At 39.5% G+C, this 7,370-nt stretch overlaps 1 protein-coding gene across 2 annotated transcripts in view; it reads right to left on the reverse strand.

Annotated features, from left to right (window-relative positions):
• LOC147236537 (leucine zipper putative tumor suppressor 2 homolog) overlaps positions 1-4,524 on the reverse strand; it is a 45,820-nt gene extending 41,296 nt beyond the window's left edge. The window contains exon 1 of one of the 2 annotated variants that reach the window (XM_086170373.1): positions 4,316-4,524. The gene's annotated coding sequence lies outside the window, so the exon portion shown is untranslated. The remainder of the gene's footprint in view (positions 1-4,315) is intronic. The other variant, XM_086170381.1, reaches the window with a different exon arrangement.
• Between the last annotated feature and the right edge of the window lie 2,846 nt (positions 4,525-7,370).

A 7,370-nucleotide genomic window follows, 5' to 3' on the forward strand; every position in this document is an offset into this window, starting at 1 on the left:
TACAAGTCATGGCCTCATAATATTAGTGTTTAAAACCCAGGACAAGAAGTGGCAGTGATTAATTTGGCCATGGCTGGATTAATGAATGCCTTCACACCTTCAAGCTTCATGTCAGCTATGCAGGGTCACAAAGCATAAGTGCCCTATTTGAGTTGGTGTAAAGCCAAGTTCATATTTGAATTACTAGAACTTTCAGAATGGCTTCAAAGAATAAGTGAAGAAAAGAAGGGAGGGGGTTATTTAATAGCAGTGATTCAGAATTTCAAAAGGGGACTGAGATTTTCCATTGCACTTTGTACGGGTCCATTAGTTTACAGTTAGAAATTACTAGGCTCTGAATCGAGACCCATTGTTTGACTCCTTGACATCAACATTCAATCCCAAACTCAGGTGTGGGAAAGTGATCTCCAATATCTCCAATTAACTGTAAATAACTGAGCTCAGAACGTGCTAACTCTGAAATGAAGTTGTATTCAAACTTTATGGGAGCCCGGCTCATTAAAAGTCACTCAGTAATGCAGTTTGTGTTATCACAGAAAGTCAGACACTGGAACTTAAAACAAAGCAGAAATTATTTGTTTTACACTGCTCTGTAACCACCTCTAATTCAACACTCAGTTCAATTTAGTCAGCCGTTTCTCAAACAAGATACAAAGCAATTAGATGATTGAGTTTAAATTAAATTCATATAAAAAGTTATATAGCTATTACTGGGATGAAAAGAAGCAGCAGGATGAGTATTTGAATACCAGCATGCCATTAAGGACAAGAAAACAACCTAATTCAAATGTCACAATTTTCAGAGGCCCTTTTTTTGTAGTGATATTTCACAATATAATCAATATAATATCTTTATATCACAATATAAACAAAATCAGCTGAGGGTCTATACAAAATGTGTGATGCATTTATGATAACTCTTATCCTGATAATTATTTTTAGGCTATTTGATTCATTTTTGAATAGTTTCTCATCTGCACTTTGAAATTTAGAGGCTATTCCTTGCAAACCTTTACTATTTTGTGCATTTTTAAGGTCACTCCTAATTTAGTGATTGCATTTTCTCTGCTTTAAAAACAATTTTCCCAACTGCATAGCATTACAGCGTTGTAAAAGAAATAAATGAATAAAAAAAGGCCTAAAAAAGGCCATACACTGAACCTACATCAAGTGATGAAAAAGGGCCTAAAAAAATCATATTTGTTATATATTTCATGATAGCTGATATCATAGTATCTTCTCAGATAGAAAAATACAGCAAACATTATTAAAGTGTTGGTTTGAACACATAGATACATAACACCTTTACTGAAAATCGCAATGCATCCCTGAGTTCATTACTTTCCTCAATTATTCATGCTTTTTTTTAAGAATCACTTAACTTCAGTTTGATGACCAAACATAGCCTTTTCAAAGGGCACCATGTTATTTTGATAACTCTGGCTTCAAAATTTTCTACACTCAAAGGTATCCTCATTATGAATATGTTGTATATTTGTCAAATGTAATTTTTCAGTTCAGCACAATTACATGCAAAGGTGACTACAAACACAGGCAGCCACCATAACAATTTCAGGTGGGAGCCCTTAGTATTAGTGTGTGTTTGAGAGTGTGCGCGTGCTTGCATGTCTGCACAAGTTTGTGTGACTGACAGGCTGTCTCTCCCCAGCTGTGCTCTTGCTCTTGTCCTGCTTTAATGGTCTGACAGTGAGGAACTGATGGAAATCTCAATGATGCACCTGCTGTTTAACACATCACAGCTTACGGGAATCAGGAAGACAACAAAAGTTACAGCCACGAACTTTACTTAAAAAATCAGGAACCAGGCAAACTGACATTTTTGCCTTTTAAAGCATAAACTTTAGACTTAAACAGACGATTAGGGGACTCAAACGGTATGAAAACACACTGAGTTCCTTTGAATGCGTAACTCCCAAGGAAAAATATATTTTATTGCACTTAAACACATGTGAAATCGCATGAGAGGTCAGTATTATGTGCAGGGCCCACAAGAGAGAGGCTGATTCAGCCCAAACCCAGCTAAAGTGTCACTTAATAAGAGCCATGTGAGGCGGGGTTTATGGCATTCATTTCATTACATCATGATGGATGACAATGAGCTAAACATACCAACATGCTGCCGGCATGCTCTTAATCACATCCGCCTGTCAACATCATTGCCAGTGGTAGTAAAATGAATTGACACACCATCATCAGTTCAGTCACTTGTGCATCGCAGGTGTGGGTCAGGCTGCGTGCCATAGTGGTTTAGTGTTGGCTACAGTGCACAATATCCCTGTGAGATTTTCCATCACTATGTTATGTAAGAGGGCTCCTGAATCCAAAGAACCCCTCACCCCACATGCGTGCCTGTTATTTTCAGCTGAGATTATCTAATGAGCAAATTAACCAGAGACTGGTTTGAGGACATTTGAGGCAGATGTGCAGAAGCTGCCTCGGTTAATTCCTCCCAGCTACCGTTCGTATTCACTTACAGTAAAGCAGACATGAACGTGCGTTGTGTGCTTTAGTTCATAACTTTGAAGAGATTTCATGTTAAAAATTTTAGCTGTTTTCATATCAAATTACAGAAACCTGTCTGGGGCAAATTTTGCTTTCCAATTTGATAAACATATTCCCTGAGTACATTTGCATTCATATTTAAAAATCCAAAACAATCTCAAATATTTGAAAACCAGCAGGAGACTGATGAGAGGTTTGTGTCAATCTGTCCATAAGATGCATGAGAAACTCAGAAGTCACAAATAAAAGATAAACAAGGAATTCCAAAATCTAGACCGAGAAATCGGCAACTCTGTACAAAACACAAGGAGTGTTATTTATTATTAGTGTTATTTATCTGACATGTGGCTCCCCCAAAGAATTCCTGACCAATAACAATATTTGAGATAGGACTGAATATTGTGACATTCTTTTCCCATTTCACCCAGCCTTGACATAGAGGCTACGGTTATGCATTAGAGTAGTGGCAGTAGAGCTGCTTTCCTTACGTAACAGGAGCAGTAAAAATACCTGAAAAAAAGACACTAAATTACCAAGCGCTACTTTGAGCACATTGACCATGACCGTGGACATGTTCTGTCTCAGCTGCCAAACACACATACACACACACACACACACTGACCCCATTGGGGCTTCTTCGCCTGTGATGACACCATATGATAAAAGCAATCACACCTCCCCTACCTGACCCCTTCCTCTCCAACCCTTATACTGACACCTTATCATTTCTCTCCCGTGTCCTGCCCACAACCCCCTCACCCCCGACATCTTGCCCCCTGGTGACAGGGCCAGATGATGTATGTCTCCTGTTGAGGTGGCGTGCCGCCTGAGTTAACATCACGGGGGAGGAGACATTACGCTTACTGAGAGGCTGTGCTGCAGAGGAAGGAATATATGTAGCCTGAATATTTGGATTTCGCCGCACGCCACCATTTTCTTCTTCATGTTTGTATTCAGCATAAGTCCAACCCATCAATCAACCCGAGAGGCGGCGTTCACCGCAGATGAGAAGGAGACAGAGAGGATCTCAGACTTGCTGCTCCTTCAGCTTATATCTGCTCCTGCGGGGATTATTTATGGTCCAATCAGACCTTGGGTGTTTCTATTTCAACTCAAAACTAATCCATATATTAAAAGTGAGCCTTGAGATCATAAAAGGAGCAGCACTAAAGTCTCTCTGTCACCGTGACCTTTGATTTCCCTCTGCCCTTTCCTTTCTGTTATCTTAAACAAACCAAATTAGAAAGAGAGAGAGAGAGAGACAGCAACAGTTAAAGAGAAAGCTGACAAAACACGATGTGAACGTGTGCGCGCGCGTGTGTGTGTGTGTGTGTGTGTGTGTGTGCGCGCGCACCCATGAACAAAAACAGCTGGATGAAGACAGAGCAAGTATTCTCTGGGTCCATTATCTGCACACGTACTAAATTAAAAACAGCACCATCCAAAAAAGTAAAAGAAAACTGGCAGGGGAACTTCTTTCAGCCAGATCGAGGACAGACTATGTTTGAAATCAACAACAACCAATTATTCACGTTATTCTGAAGTGTAAATCCCACGCAAGTATACACATACATGATGATAAAGTGACAATTCTTCCCATCGGCCTGGATAGGGACATAAATACCCTATAAACAGCCAACAATGTGTTTTTGTTATATTCACGTTTGCAATACTCGAGCTTATCCAAGTGAATGTTTGGTATAACACTGAGCCGAGTCTATAAATTCCGACAACAAATACGTCCGTAAAGTGTTCAATCCGACAAAACTAGTAGACTGTGATTTCCACTCACCTTAACCCGAATCTGTCGGTCAACGATGTTTCCCTCTGACGGTAAATACACGAGTATCCGAGTTTTAACTTGATTTTTCAAGCAAGTCAAACTTTTAGAAAAGCAAGTACACATAACGTACTATCTCTTTGCGTCCGTCCTCAAACTGGTCCGGTCCACAGCGGAAACTCGGACGACCGGATTCACCGCCGCTGACCCGCCGTCCACGCACGGTGTGTTTGGTCCTCCCATCAGCGGAGCCCGGACTGTTGCCGCCGGGGGGAGGGTTCTCTCGCTGCTCCGCTCCGGCAGAGGAGCTCGACAGCTGCTCAATATCACAGAGGGTTTGAACAGGCAACTGAGACATTTACACGTATATGATATATATGAATAAGTATGGTTCTTTTGCTGTTTACAGATGGATGGATGGATGGATGGATGGATGGATGGATGGATGGATGGATGGATGGATACAGGACTGATAAAGTTATTTATCTTCTGTAATGCAATTACAAAAACAAAAATGTTATACATTCTGGATTCATTACCAATTAACTGAAATACTGCAAGCCTTTTATTATTTTGATATTGCTGATTATGGCTTACATCTTAAGAAAACTCAAAAATCTATATCAAAATATTAGAATCTCATATTTTTTTAAATTACATTACTGAAGATAAAGAACTTTATCACAATATTCTAATTTTCTGAGACAGTCAGATAGATAGATAGATAGATAGATAGATAGATAGATAGATAGATAGATAGATAGATAGATAGATAGATAGCAGTGACGTGCAGTCAGGAGAGGCCGTGCCAAACCTGCCATTCTTGGAAAGAAAAAAATGTAGAATAAAAAAAAAATGAAATTATATTAATCAGTGATTTGCACTGTAAGGTATTGTTCTTTTGTTGTTTACAGATAGATAGATAGATAGATAGATAGATAGATAGATAGATAGATAGATAGATAGATAGATAGATAGATAGATAGATAGATAGATAATATGACCAGGTTTGCTTGTGTTGGACTTATAAAATTACACATTTGTCAAGTTTTTAACTTGTTTACTTATTTGTTGTCTTATCTTCAGGGTTATTATCCATAGTACATTAAATGACAAGTTGTTAGTTCTTACTTCTACCATAAAACTTGTATGTGATCCCTAGACAACAAGTGCCATATGTGTTACTTTGCATTTTTGCTGTTGAATATGACATATCAAAAGGTATTCATACTATCCATTGGTTTGTACTACTGGGGACACAAAATAAATGTATACATTTCAGTAGAGCGTCAAGGTTCTGAAGCTAATTTGACATAGTGGCCAAATTGTGTAATAGCAGCATCACATGGAAGAGAATGGACCACCCTAAAATCAAGTTCAGTCAGCTTAAAAAAAACAGCTGAAAAAGTAATGGATACATGATTTTGTATGGAGGCGTCATGTCTAAAGCAAAGTTTCTCTTTCAGACAGCTTATATTGATCACTTTTAGCTGCTAGTGTCGTTTGAGGCCTGAGACTTAGGTTCTGGCATCCCTGGTGTGCCTCCTACGATGGCAGCACGACGGAAAAACCTAAGCCACAGAGGTGCGGTGAATTTGGTTCATGCGCCACAGAGCAGCTTTCATAGAAATTAATGAGGCCGAAGGTGATGCATCACCTACCAGAGTTGCTGTTTAGACAAAAACATTCATGTTTCCACTCTACTTTCATCCAGATTCTCCTGCTAATACTATTACTCTGATTTAGGGATGGCTGTCGGCAGGGATTCCAAATGTTGTTAATCATCATGGTTCTGAAAATGAGAGGAATGACCAAAAACCCAATTCACTGTCAAAGTCTGCAAAAAAATGAAAATACTTTAATTGCTTGGCAATCGGAAAATTAAATTTCATCTTTATTTTTATGGCCTCCATAATAAATGGCACATCACAACCGGTTGTCAGACAATCAGCTACAGTCTGTTATGAGGATATTCTAATATCTTTCCAGTGTTAAAACTGTGCCACTGAGTCTGCACGCATGCACTCCTGCTTTTAGCACATTCAGAGTTACCCTCACCGTGCCATATGTTGACCAGAGGCTGTGCAACAATAATGCCCTACAGCTGTGTTTCTTTTGTAGCAGCCCGGTGACATGTGTGTTTACTGTGTTGGTTGGGATGGTATGTTTTCAGAAATTGGTGAAAATGTGTTTCCCCCGATAAATATCCATTACTCTTTAGATCATTTGATTAAAAGTCAACTATGTATTATCGCACGGCAAATAAAACCCAGATGTTAATGGGTATTTTTTTTTTCTTTTCTTGTCTTACGGTTGCGCAATAGTTGGCGCTTTAGCCTCATAGCACGAAGAACCCTTGGTTCAATTCCAGCAAGGGGATGGCGTTTGCAGTCTCCCCGTGTCTGCGTGGATTCTCCCCGTGTCTGCTGTCCAAAAACATGCATCAAGTTAATTGGAAAAAATTGGGAAAATTACCCCAAGTGAGTGATAGGCACCCCCCACAACCCTGAGTGTAGGATAAGTGGTAGAAGATGGATGGATGGATGCTTACAGGTTGGGTATCTTTGCTTTGAACTTTCTGGAATCAGATACACCCACTGCCTCATGTTTGCTCACACACCCTGGAAACAAAATACAGGGTCTTCTCTTCCAGCCACAATGGGCCTGCCTGGTTGATCCATGAAAGAGGAGCCTTTTGAATAGTCTAATTTGTTAAAGGATTGTCCGGGGTGATCTTCATGAAATGCAAAAAATCTCTGTCAGTTAAAAAGAGCCAGCTGTCATATCCCATTGAAATCCTCAACAAGGTATGCTCTTCTAATGAAGCTCAAAAATAAAATGCGTACAAGACTTTTTGGTAGTATTTATCTTCAAGGACAAGGATATAAACATGAGATCAAAATAAAGAGGACATAAGCCCATGTTTTCTTGACTTCCACTCGATTGATTGTCATATTGACATTTGGCACCGTTCATGAAAAACCTGATAAAACATCAAGAGCAAAGACGTGTTGATTGCCGCCGTGTAAGAAATTAAGTGTAGCTCCGCGGCGCTTTGTCTCACATA

The sequence above is a fragment of the Fistularia commersonii genome, chromosome 2 (assembly GCF_037954325.1).
Source record: "Fistularia commersonii isolate RoL2024-O1a breed Wild chromosome 2, RoL_Fcom_v1.0, whole genome shotgun sequence".
Classification (NCBI taxonomy): domain Eukaryota; kingdom Metazoa; phylum Chordata; class Actinopteri; order Syngnathiformes; family Fistulariidae; genus Fistularia; species Fistularia commersonii.